The sequence below is a fragment of the Globicephala melas genome, chromosome 10 (genome assembly GCF_963455315.2).
Source record: "Globicephala melas chromosome 10, mGloMel1.2, whole genome shotgun sequence".
NCBI lineage: Eukaryota > Metazoa > Chordata > Mammalia > Artiodactyla > Delphinidae > Globicephala > Globicephala melas.
Window position 1 is genome coordinate 2,751,457 of NC_083323.1, and position 13,875 is coordinate 2,765,331.

The 13,875-nt window shown below is 51.3% G+C and overlaps 1 protein-coding gene across 2 annotated transcripts in view; it reads right to left on the reverse strand.

Annotated features, from left to right (window-relative positions):
• The window catches only part of TBC1D22A (TBC1 domain family member 22A), a 385,336-nt gene that overhangs the window by 16,414 nt on the left and 355,047 nt on the right, over positions 1-13,875 (reverse strand). The window lies entirely within an intron of this gene.

Below are 13,875 nucleotides of genomic sequence, written 5' to 3' on the forward strand. Positions count from 1 at the left end.
ATGTGGGGCCTCAGCCGCTAGAGTCCCTGAGGCTAACCCAGCAGAGACCCAACGGAGTGACCTGTGTTCTCATCAGGCGTTGAGCGGGGCTCTTGACACAGTTGATTCTAAGATATTATAATAGTGAAATATCTTCTCAGTTTGAAGAAACTGAAACGAATAGGAATGGGGGATGTAGCCGTTAGCTACTGTTACATAACCGCCTCCCTCAAACTCAGCAGGGCGTGAGCAGTGAGCATGGATTTCTCAGGCATCTACAGGTGGGCTTTGGTGGCCCCGCCGATCCTGTGTCTGCAGGTCAGCCGGGATTGTCTGGCCCAGGCTGGGGGTTCTGTTCTAGCAGCAGGACCTGGGACAACCACACACTTCCATCCTCCTTCTGGGCCCACGAGGCTGGCCAAGGTGTGGTCTTCCAGTGGCGATGGCAGAGGGCAAACAGAAGCACGTGAGGCCTTCGAAGGCTTAGAACCGGCACACCATCGCTTGTATCCCTATGTCACCTGCCAAGTCCCAAGGCAAGGTGTGGGGAGGACCCCTGTGACGAGGCACGGCCAGGGTGTGGAAGCAGAGGGGGTGGGGAGGCATGGAGAAATGGGGCTGATAGATCAAACCTCCACAGGAAACTCGGATTTTTTTTTTTTTTTTGAGCTCCTTCTGTAAACCAGTCACTTTATACAGATTTTCTCAAATAATCTGAGATGTGCTATTCTAGGAGATGTGCCTGATTACTCCCATTTTAGAGATGGGGCAGCTGAGACTCTAGGAAGCAGCCAGGCCACGTTCATCCAATTAACGAATGGCTGGGCACAGGCCAGCCTGCTTCCAGAACATTCCACCACCACCCTGCCTTCACCCCGGCCTGGCGTCAACGGCAGCCGGGTACTAGTCCAAACCCTGCCTCACCTGCAGTGTGGGGCCAGGGGCAAGGCTCTCCCGTTTCTGGCCAGATTGTCTTCACTTGTGGACAAGGAAGCTTCCCAGGGCTCTGGAAGCCCCTGGAGGCTCTGAGAGTCCTGGGTTTAAGGCTAATTGACTGCTGTACCCGGCAGGTTTCTGTCACTCTCCATGAAGTGGGTGACAGGGCAGGAGATGGAGCAGATACAAACCACAGAGGCTGCTCGTTGGTTCACTGAGGTTCTACTCACAGAAGCTCCGGGCTTGAAAGGACTCTCGGGGTCACTTGGCCTCGTGGCTTCCGAATATTTCTGACCATGACTATGTAGGCTGAATTATGGTCCCCAAGGATGTCCACATCTTAACCCTGCAAACCTGGGAATCTGGTACTTTACATGGTAGAAGGAACTTTGCAGGTGTGAGTTAAGCATCCTCACTGGGGAGATTATCCTGGATCAGTCAAGTGGGTCCAATCACATCCCGTGAGTCCTTAGAATTGCAAAACCTTTTCTGGCTACAGTCAGACAGAGATGTGACAGCATAAGAGTCAGAGAAATTCTCCGCGGCCGGCGTTGAAGAGGGAGGAAGGGGGTGTGAGTCAAGGAATGCGGCACCTCCAGAAGCTGGAAAAACAGGGGAACAGATTCTCCCCTGGAGCCTCCAGGAAGGCCTTGATTTTAGTCCAGTGAGTCTCACTTCAGACGTCTGACCTGGAGGACTGAGAAGGAATCAGTGTGGACTGTTTAAGCCACTGAATTTGTGGGCATTTGCTACAGAAGCAGAAGGAAACTCATACAGTGATCTTCAGCACAAAACTCATTTTATATCACAGCCCAGTACACACACGCCACACACACACACACATCACACACCACACACGCCACACACGGACACACACACATGGACAGATACACACGGGGACACACACACACATCACACACGCCACACACGGACACACACACATGGACAGATACACACGGGGACACACACACATCACACACCACACACCACACACGCCACACACACACATGGACAGATACACACGGGGACACACACACACGCCACACATGGACACACACACCTGGACAGATACACACGGACACACACACACACACACACACACACACACACACACACTGCTTCCTGGAGGCCGGACACCCTGAACTGAGACTTGAAGGATGAGAAGGAAGATGTTCCAGAAGAAGTTTTCTGGAAGAGCAAACACCGCAGGCAAAGGCTTGGAGCAAAAAGAGAACACAGCGCCTGGGGGACGGCCAGTTCAGGAGTGTAAGTTAAGGAGTGAGAAGTGAGTCTGAACAGAAGGGGATGCTTCATGACATGAATGTATTAAACAACCAGGGTTTCTGGGGGAGGGAGGGAAGGAGATGCCGTAAGCAGAGCTATGCTTTACAAAGACCCATCAGAATGGGCAATAAACACTTGAGACTAAATGTTGGCTTCATTAAAATATGATGAGGATATAAGTTAAAAAAACAATAAGATGTCTTTTCACACCAACTAAACTAGAAAGAAATGTAAGGCCCTGATGACAAGTGTTGAGTAGGATGTGGAATACCCATCTCTGCTCTGCCAGTGGGCAACCGCTCGGAGGACAGGTTGGCATCACCTGGTGGAGTTAAAAACGCACTCACAGGCTCACAGTTACACACCTGGAGTATATGCCGTATGCCGTAGGAACTCTCCCACGAGTGACAGAGGACATTCAGTACCCGATAGGAAATCAACCTAAACAAACCTAGAATCAGTCAAAGGGTCCATCAGTAGGAGAAAGGACGGGTTAAATTCTGTGCTGGTTCCACAACGGGATCCCATTCCTGAGGGAGAACTAAGGAACCAGGGCATGGACAACAGGACGGCTGGGTGGGCTCTCGGGGATGGACTGTCACACAGCAAATGCCCTTGATTCCCCTATGTACAGCCCAAGACACGCCAAGTCAGAGACGCACTGTAGACAGACACGCACTTGTTTAACTTAGGGGCAAAGTAAGAGAACGATGAATACAAAACTCGGGGCAGTGGTTACTTCCCAGGGGAGGGGGGATGGGCAGGATGCAAGCACAAACCCAGGGGCTGCGAAGGTCACATCTAATTCCCTAAGGTCGTGCTATGCCAGGGTGCTCGGTGATGTCTGGGTATCTACAGCTACTGGATAGATATTATTTTGATTTTACTCAATACTTAATTAAAACAACAAAGAAAAAGAAATATGAAAAAATGGCAGAAATTTGGGGAGAGTAGAGAAAAAATAGGGGTCTCTAGCTACATTAGGAGCTAAAATTCTTTCTCTTATTATCTAAATATTAAAAATGAAAATAAAATTACTTTTTAAAATTCAATTATGGTTGATTTGCAATGTGTTTGTTTCAGGTGTACAGCAAAGTGATTCAGTTATATATACATATTCTTTTTCAGATTCTTTCCCATGATAGGTTATTACAAGATATTAAATATAGTTCCCCAAATAAAATTATTCTTGGTACATACTTACTTCCTTTAGTCATTTTCCTTCCTCTACGTATCCATACTGGGTAAGTAGTCTTTTTCAGAAGAATGTATTTTTAATATGATTATGTCACCTTAAATATTTCCTATAATTGCATGTAGCAGTCTTCAAATTGTGTTTTTAAGTTGTTAACGTTCCACCTGGCTCTTCTCAATAGGCCATATCTTTTATTTAAAAATCTCTCTACAGGAATTGAAGTACCTGGTGAGCTCAGAGTAATTCTGTGAAATGGAGAGTGTTTGTAATTCTAACATTTTGGCATTGAAATGTGGAGAGATTCCAGGAGCAAAGTTGTCACAAATCCTGCCTTTTGCCTCCATTCAGTGTACCGTGTTTCGATGCATATTTTTTTATGACAAAATATGTCAAATACATCATCTCTATTCACGATCCTTTGGATGTTTCACCAAACGTAGATACTGTAAACTCCTAGTCCTGGGCCTTCTGCACAAGGTTCCATTTCTGCCCACATCATCAATTTACCCAAATAAACATAGCAGCTTCATTTAAAGATTCTTCCTGTGTGTCAAGATATGCCAAGGTTTAAATAAGAATCTCAAAATAAAAACTCATACACTGAGCTTCCCGCTACGCCATGTCCAACTCCCCCTGGCTCCTCTAGGGATAAATTTCACTGTCTACCTGCATGCGAGTTTTGTTTGCAATAACCGCAATTGGTGAAAAATGTTCCTGACGTTTGTGGCTTGCATCCATTAAATGTTTCAATTAAACATTTCCAACTGATTTTATACAACTGCATCCAACATTGAGAGGATTTATTTACAAAAAAATGTTTAGTACCATTATAGGACACTTGAGTTGATATTTTGAGCAAAGGCTCAAACATTTCTCAAATCTGGTTGATAATGAGAAAAAGGAAAGAAAGTTCTACCATGCCGAACAAATTAAACTGTAGGTTCCTTAGAATTTAACATTAACTTGACCACAAAGTTGTTTATTTCAAGTCTTTCTGGGCACACACATAACAGCTTCAAATTTTGACAGCTACCACTTCTGTTTGGTTGGCAGATCATCACAGCTTGTCTGAATGCATCACCAGAACCCTAGCCCATTTCTGCACTTAATTTACAAAGAACATTGGTTTTTTTCCTTATTTTTTTATTGAGGTATAGTTGATGTACAATATTATGTAAGTTACAGGTGTACCATATAGTGAGTCACAATTTTTCAAGGTTATAATCCATTTATAGTTATTGTAAAATATTGGCTACATTCCCCGTGTTGTACAATATATCCTTGGAGTTTATTTTACACCCAATAGTTTGTACCTCCTACTCCGCTCCCCCTATATTTCCCCTTCCCCCTTCCCTCTCCCCACTGGTAACCACTGGTTTGTTCTCTATGTCTCTAGGTCTGTTCAAAGAACATTGTTTTTACCATGACACCAGTTTCACCAAAGCAATGTTGTTTCACCAGCAACAGGAAGAACTTCAAAAGCTTTATTACGATTCCATAAATTAGATGAAAATGATTAAACCATCATTGGAATTAATGGATTTTCTTTTTGAAGCATCTGGTAAAGATGGCATAAAACTGGAATAATTTAGCTGATCCCAAATTCTGGTAATGGAGCCAACACATCCCCAGCTACTGCTTTCAGTAGAGGCATGCTGCCTGCAGCAGGGAGCGTGGCCACTGCAGACCCTTCAGGGCTGCCTAATCACAGACCTGCCGGCTCACACCTGACTAGGGCTTGGCTGGAGGAGCCGGCGGGTTTGAGGCCTGGCCGTCTTCAGAGTGTTCACGGCGTCCACCAAACCCACCCCTCAATGCAGCTGGGGAGTGCGGGACCACATTTAAAGGGTGAAAGGTCTGGCACGGATGCTAAGAGAAACCAGCACAGGTGTCATCCCAGTCATCTGGAAGGTGGGGACACTGATGGCCCGGGGGTCCTGGGGCTGCGTGAGGACCACGTAGGTTCACGTCTGTCACCATCCCTGGGCAGCTCTACAGTTTTCCATCTTGTTATCATTATTTAATGCCATTGAGGACAGTTGAGAGGAGATTATTTTAATGATCCAGGGAAGAGTTGGTTGGGAGGGTGTTGAGAAGGACACACACTGGCTGATGCACCACAGACCATCAGCAGGGGGCTCTTTGACTCCCCACAAGTGGCATTTTAGGTATGATTTCTGCTCTGCTCGAGACCCGCCATCACTAGAAACGGGGCCCAGAGTTCAGAAGGGACCTGATGAGGCCACAGAGCTGGCAAGAGACAGAGTCAGGGGTCAGCCAGGTTCACTAGGAGCCTCATGAGCCCAGGCTGCTTTAGGGAGGACGCCAAGCCCACCAGGCAAGACAGAGCAGGAAGGAAAGACTGAACCCCCAAACTCTGTCAAGCTCCAGGCACAGAAAGACCCTCACACCCACCCGTCTCTCTAGGCCAGGCCTTCCTGTGCCCAGTTGGGCAGCAGAGAGGTCCAGGCTGCCACGGGGGTGCCAACCTTGGGATGATCTCCCTGCAGGTGGGACACAGTGGTCCCGGGGCCCCTCCCCGACACCCTATCCTGCAGAGGGAGGAGGTGTTAAGTGCCGGCCACCGTCTCCGTAGCAGGAGGGCTTGTATCTCACAGGTCCCTATGGCAGCATCAGCCTGAATGGGATACAGAGAAGCTGCAAAGCTGGAGGCTGCTTTTCTGGGCTCCCTCATAACACAGGAACTAGCCCTCATCCACCCACAGCAGACCTTGGTGCTCTGATGCTCTGAATGCTCATGCAGAGACAGCCATGCCGTAGCCCAGAGTGGCATTCCCAGCCGCAATGGCACCCGGAGACACAGCTTCACTGCTGAGCGCTCATGCTGTGTAGTCCCCACACACTGTCCCCAGCCCAAATGTCCACTCCAGGCCAGGACTCACAGCAGTGCAGCCAAGATGCCCCTGGACTTTTGTGTCAAAGCACCAGTTGGGGGCCCCGAGCAGCCTCCCTGAATGTCCCTTCATCCTTGTGGGGTTCATCCTGGAGAGCTGCTGTGATGTCCGAGGATGATGCCCAGACCCAGCCCCCAGAGCATCCTGGGACCCTCAGATGCTAGGCTTCTGGACAAGTCCACCTGGAGGACCATCTTATCCTCGAGTCTCAGGGAAACTAGCTGGAGAGGACCCTCCTCCACTCCCTACCCTGCTCCCTGTCCCTCCCCCTCCCCTACTGAAAGGGTGTCACTTTGCAGAAAGCAATTCCTGGCCAGGTCAGACGCCCACCTGCGCAGTGGTAACGAGCACATGGATAAATCCAAACATGGTGGGCAACTGCAGCTTGCTCAGCACCACCCTGTGCTCAACCCCCAGAAAGGCTTGTCCACCCTGAAATGCTGCCATCAGCCCCGACTGGTGGTATGTGAAACGGCACATGCGTACCCCCTCTTCCAAGAAGCCTTCCCTGGCCACCTCCTTCCCTAGACAGATCTTTGGTATAGCGCTCATTCTGACTCTGTGCCATGTGCTGGGGCCAAGGAAACTAATTCGAGATGGCACAGACCCTTGGGGAGTCCCACTCTAGGGGAGGAACACACAAGAATGATGACCGTGCACAGGGCTGCACAGAGCACAGCTGGACACCAAATCTGGTGGGAGCCTCGAAGAGGGAGCAACGAGGGTAGTCAGGGTGGGGAGCAGAGGAAGGGAAATAGGGGGAGAAGAAGGGGAGGGGAGGAGAGGAGCTGAGACCTGGGCATAGAGCATCAGCCCATGCATCACACTGTACCCTGGTCACCAGCTTCTCCGGCTCCTCCTCCACACTGGAAAGCCTAGAGGGCAGGGACAGGGTCTTATCCATTCATTCATTCTTTCATTCATTCACAATGTTTACTGAGCACTCACTGGGCACTGGGCACTGTCCTAGGTGCTGAAAATACAGTCCTAGCAAAGCAGACAGGCTCCCCACCTTGGAAGCTGGTGCTTCCATTCTTACCCATCTCGGAGCCCCATCTCCACACCTGGCACCCACAGATGTCCAATAAATGCTTGGGAAGAAGACTGACACAGCGTGCAAGACATTATCACACTGAACTGCTGGGTGTTCCTGGCGCCGCACAGCCAGTGGCTCTGTTAGAGCTGTGGACCAGTGGAAAGGAATAAATCACCTCCTCCGTCCACATGCACAGCTGGGTCGCGGCTGCATCCTGATGGGACTGCAGACACTCTGGTGCTTCCAATAGCCATCAGAAGCCCGGATGGATGGACAGACACATCTTTGTTCCAAGTGAATAATTAGGTTGACCAGCATCAGGCTAGCGAGAAACATGACCAGTGAGTTTGAATTTGTCCTTCTTACCTCAAACACTGTCTGTTCCCTCATAAAATCCTGACTGCAGAGATGTCAGCCCACCGCTTAGCTTGTAGCTTGATTTAATTGTGGAATCAATGCATGCATGCATCATCCAGTCCAAATGTAACCCAGCAGGACCCTATGGGGCCTTCTTGGAGCAGACCACCCCCCACCCACCATGTCCTCCACCTGCCTCTTGTCTGTAGAAAAACTTTAGCTTCCTAAGCCTTCCCCGAGTTCCAAAGAATAAATTTAATCCGAAAAGTGAGAAAATGCAGTAACAAAGGAAAACAGTCAAGCAAGACAAAATAATAATAGCTTAGCCATTAAACAAAGTCAAGGACCTTTAGTTCCTCCTCAAGGGCTGGAGATGATATTCTGAGTCGCATCCTCTGAGGCGTTTGGCAGAGGTTGAAACCCCCACCAGGTGGGAGAAGTTGACTGTCTGCTGCCCGAAAGCATGTAGACCCCAGATCGGTTGGAACCAGAAGGTTGATGATGCTGACTCTTGATTCCCTCACCACCAACCAGTCAGAAGAAAGTCCACGAGCTGATCACGCACCCCACAACCCCCCTCCTCACTCTGTCTTCAGAAAACTTTCCCTGAAACCCTTCGGGGAGTTCGGGCCTTTTGAGCTCTAGCTGCCTGGACTCCTTGTTTGCCGCCTACAATAAGTGCTGCACTTTCCTTCACCACGCATGACCTCGTGTCAGTAGACTGGCTTTAGGGTGCACAGCCTAGCAGACCCAAGTTTGGTTTGGTAACACAGCCACCTTAGTTGACAGGTGAGGAAACTGAGGTCCAGGAGTGGGAAGTCTCATCCAGAGTTACAGAGAACTTTTCACAGGAGTTGGATCCAGGGAAAGACACAGGCACCCCAGTGTTCACTGTAGCACTATTTACAGTAGCCAGGACATGGGAGCAACCTAAATGTCCATTGACAGAGGAATGGATAAAGATGTGGTACATATATACAATGGAATACTACTCAGCCATAAAAAAATAATGAAATAATGCCATTTGCAGCAACATGGATGGACCTAGAGATTGTCATACTGAGCAAAGCAAGTCAGACAGAGAAGGACAAGTATCATACGATATCGTTTATATCCAAAAAAATGGTACAAATGAACTTATTTACAAAACAGAAATAGAGTTTCAGATGTAGAAAACAATCCTATGGGTACCAGGCCAGGGGGGAACAGGAGGGAGGGATAAATTGGGAGATTGAGATTGACATATACACACTACTGTATATAAAAGAGATAACCAATAAGGACCTACAGTATAGCACAGGGAACAATACTCAGTATCTTGTAATAACCTATAATGGAAGAGAATGTAAAAAAAGAATATATGTATTTATATATATGTATAACTGAATCACTTTACTGTACACCAGAAACTAATACAACATTGTAAATCAACTATACTCCAAAAAAAACTAATAAGTAAAGACAAAAGAATTTCTTTAAAAAAAGAGTTGGATCCAGGGAAGTGTCTGGCAAAGGACATCAGAGCCCAAGCCTGGGGTCCTCCACCACCATAAGGTCCGAAAACCAGGGAGGCTCTTTGGACCGACAGAGCCCACACTGCAGGGGACAGGGGGCAGGTGTGGCTGAACCTCTATAATCCAAGAGAGCACAGGGTTGGCCCTGACACCATCCCCCCTGATGGTGGGAACCCAATCCATCAGGCTCCCTTCCTGGCTAGCCTCTCACCTGTACCTGCCCTGGCAGGCTCTCCCTGCTTGGGGCAGCTGACTGTACACCAAATCCAGCCCTTGTGGGTGACCGTGAGCCACAGGGGTTCTAGGGCACCCTCTGCAGGTCAGGGCGTGCAGCGGGGTGCAGAACCCTCAGAGGCTCAGGCAGTGGCTGGACCCACCATGAGTCTCCTGGTCCAGCTCCACCCACCTCCCCTCTCCCAAAGCTGGAGCCTAGAACACAGCTCTCCCTTCCCCAGCAATTACTTGTTTCGAAGTTTAAACAACCATGATTTCCCTTTTATGTCCTTGCATTTGTTTTCCAAGAAGATTACCCATTCATAGAGTATTAATGGTCAATTAATATGGAAAGACTGGGGAGAGAGCTGGGTTGTGAAAGAACACACATTTTTATTCAAATAAATTACACGGATGTTCGATTAAAATGCTCCACTTAGAATGGACACTTAGAGCACTCTCTGGGCATCTACTGCCAATTCCTCCCCTTCATTATGGCCGCGCCGAACAAAAGGTCTACTCAGAACACAGCCTCTTTGCGAGCCCAGGATGGCCCCGAATCCTGGCATCCTCATTGCTTGTTCGCCTGTTACATCTCGACCCTTGAATGCACTTCTGCAGAAATAAATCAGACTCGTGGGCTGGTGCAGCAAGAGGAGGAAGTAGTCCTGCCTCAGGTCCTGCTTCTCCAAACTCTCCCCCGCAGCCGGATCCTTGCCACCCGTCAGCTGTCTGAGCCCCTTGCCCGTCGCACCAACGGCACTGACAGAAGGTTGATGAGCCCCAAAGCTTCCCTCCCAGCGGGACTCAGCCCCACATCTCTGTCTGACTGCTCAGGAGAAGCAGTTTCTTCCGATGGCCCTGTCTCGGCTCGTGTCATGACAGCTGCTGCAGCTGGTGTGACCCCAAGGGCTCCTTCGTCTGTCCCCAAACAGATCAAGTCCAAACAGAACCGGGACTGAATCCGGCAGCCGAGATGAAATACTTCCGGAGCCTCCTTTGGAATTCTTCTTGTCTGTATGGCTCAGACAACAACGCCACCTCCTGGGTCCCAGTAAAACTGGGGTGGGGTGGCGGGGAGGATGGCCTGTGGGCTCCTGGGCACAGAAGGCTTTTTGTTGTCCCCTGTTTCTTGTAGGCAAGACTGCAGCCTCCATGACCTTCCCTGAGTTCCAAAGGGCAGATGTGAACAGTTGCTCACCAAGGGAGGAACAGCTAAGAAACCACCTGAGGCGAGATTAGCGGGACCAGAGAAACTCCTCAAGATTAGGAGACTGACCACCTGAGACCCTGTACACACCCTCATCTTGTCAGCAACCCCACCCTTGAACTAGTGCTAGAAAACTCCTCATCACATCCTCCCAGGTTGGACTTCGCTGGTGGCTCAGTAGTTAAGAATCTGCCTGCCAATGCAGGGGACACGGGTTCGATCCCTGGTCCAGGAAGATCCCACATGCTACGGAGCAACTAAGCCCATGCACCACAGCTACTGAGCCTGCGCGCTAGAGCCCGTGAGCCACAACTACTGAAGCCCACGTGCTGCAACTACCGAAGCCCGCGCGCCTAGAGCCCGTGCTCCGCAACAAGAGAAGCCACCGAAACGAGAAGCCCGTGCGCAGCAACGAAGACCCAACACAGCCAAAAATTAAAAATTAAAAAAAAAAAATCCTCCCAGGTTGGGACACATAGCTCTTCAAGGCAGGAGCCCGCTGTGTCCCCCTTTGCCTGGCAAAGCAGTAAAGCTATTCTTTTCACTCCACCCAAAACTCTCTCTCCGAGATTCGATTCGGCACCGGTGTAGAGAGACTGAGCTCTCCGCGTCCCCAGCACTGGCTTGCTTTCTGGTGTCGGCTCCAAGACTCAGGGCTGTATGATGGGGCATCACTGCCTGGAGGGAAGAGGCAGCACCAGGACCCCAAACGCCAAGTTTCCATGAGCTTCTGCCCCTCGTCGGCTGCAGGCCTGGTCCTCTGTGCCTCAGTGTTCTCGTCTGTAAAGTGGACACAAGGAAGACCCGGCCATGCTCTCCTCATAAGGAGCTGTGAGCATTGAATAAAAGAGCAAAGTAAAATAGTGTTGGTATCGTTATTATTATAGAAAAGACGGTATCGGGGCCAGGTTCTGTGGGGGCTGCTTTAGAGCCCTTACTGCTAATTTAGACCAGAACAAAAGGCATTATTTCCATCTGACGGGAGGGGAACTGAGTGTTGGGTATCACGTGACTGGCCCGAGACAACTAACGCTGGTAGAAACGGCCGGGCCGAACTTCCCACACTCCGCACCATACTGACCCCTCCACTGGGAAATGTCCTCTGTTCTCTGGGGTTTGGGGGCCCTTCTCACTCCCCTCTGTGCCCCCCAAACCTGCCAGGACAAGTATCTGTATTGGGTTTGCTGGAACTCTGGCTTGGCCGGTGTCAGATTCGTTCACACCTGAAGCCAAAACACCATCAGACAACCTCCGAGGAAGTGAATCTGCCCGGCACTGGGCCAGCCAGGAGCCGCTGCTGGAGATGGGGCAGCGGCCAGGTCCGTCAGGACCCCTGGGCCCCGGGACGCAGTCTGGGGGTCCCTCCAGAGCAGCGAGAAGCAACTGAAGATCTGCATTTCTGCAGACTCTTTCCAAGATTCTCTCCTTGAGAGCTGCAGCCACACTGCACTTAGGAGACCCCACCCCCATTCCAGAGCACTGCCCCCCCGTCAGACCCGGCACAGTCCCACCGACTCCTGCGTCGTGGAAGTCAGGAAGCCCTGGTGCCAAGGAGGCCTGGGCTCGAGCCTGCCTCCTCTTGTGACGGGCAGGTGGCAGTTCACAGGATTTCCCCGGGGCCGGCATCCTGAGACTAAGCTCCACTTGGGGCTGTCGAGGAGTTGACAACTTGGCGCGTTGATGTAAAGCCGTCACCGTGGTCCAGCAGAGGATGCCTGTGTCCAGCCCCAGAACACAGGGTTTCCCACTGAAGGGTCATCAAGGATGCAACCTGCTGAGCCCCAGCCGTAGGCAGCCGCAGGCAAGGCAGGGAGCTTAGTCTGGGAACAGAAAGTCCCCTAGGGCTTGGGTGGGCTCCTCGTGTCTCCCCCAAGGAGGTCAGTCTCAGAGAACCCGAAGGCTGGCCCAAGGGCACACATCCTGAGTGTCTTCAGTTGCAGGCAGGAGGTGGAGCTGAGCACGTCACAGGAGGACAGCTGGCTGGTGACCTCTCCAGGACCACCAGCTGGTAAGTGGCAGAGTCAAGACTTGAACTCAAGCTGCCTGGCCACAAGGACGGTGCAGTGAACACTGTGCTATGCCGCCCCTGTACAAGATGATGCCTGTAAATGATCCACGTGAGTAGCATGTGGCCGCTACTCAGCCAATGATGCTACCCTCCCCTCGGCCTTCTATGCATCCCTCAATGCCCTGCTCAAATAGCCCCTCCTCCAGAAAGACTGCTGGGATCCCAAGAGGCTGCTCCCGTTCCCCGTGTTGGGGTTCATTCTCCACAACTGAATTCAGCTAGGTACCGGCGTCACATAGAACCTCAAGGCCCAAGTCCTGGTCACAGTGTTCCTGGGCCTCCCAGCCTTGGGGTCAGGAGACCATTGTCCCACACCTGCCCCAGCCTGGAGGTGGTGATGAGTCCTTCTACCTTCAGTCTCCTTAGATAAAATGGAGAGTTTGGACTACATGACTTTATGTGACCCCTCCCAGGTCACCTAGGGACTAGAGTCATCTGCCAGAGGACCTCCGAGGTTCCCCCCAGGTGACCTCCCTCCAGGTGACCCCCCCCAGGTAACCTCCCCCAGGTGACCTCCCCCAGGTGACCTCCCTCCCAGGTGACCTCCCCCCAGGTGACCCCCCCCCAGGTAACCTCCTCCCAGGTGACCTCCCCCCAGGTGACCTCCCTCCAGCTGACCTCCCCCCAGGTGACCTCCCCCCAGGTGACCTCCCTCCAGGTGACCCCCACCAGGGGACCTCCCCCCAGGTAACCTCCCCCCCAGGTAACCTCCTCCCAGGTAACCTCCTCCCAGGTGACCTCCCCCCCAGGTAACCTCCTCCCAGATGACCTCCCCCCAGGTGACCTCCCCCCAGGTGACCTCCTCCCCAGGTGACCTCCCCCCAGGTGACCCCCCCCACCAGGTGACCTCCCCCCAGGTGACCTCCTCCCCAGATGACCCCCCGCCAGGTGACCTCCCCCCCAGGTAACCTCCTCCCAGGTAAACCCCCCCAGGTATCCTCCCCCCAAGTAACTCCCCCCCAGGTATCCTCCTCCCCGGTGACCTCCCTAGAACCCCCCAGGTCACCTAAGTGCGGAGTCCCCTGCAGGGAGAGCCTGTGAGGCCTCTGGGCCGCAGCCCTGCTCTGGCTGAACATACGAAGCCCCCTCAGCCAGGGTCCTGCCCTCACCGACAGCTTCCAGCTTTCCCGTCTTCAAACGTTTTGTACACATCCATTTCACATTCCGA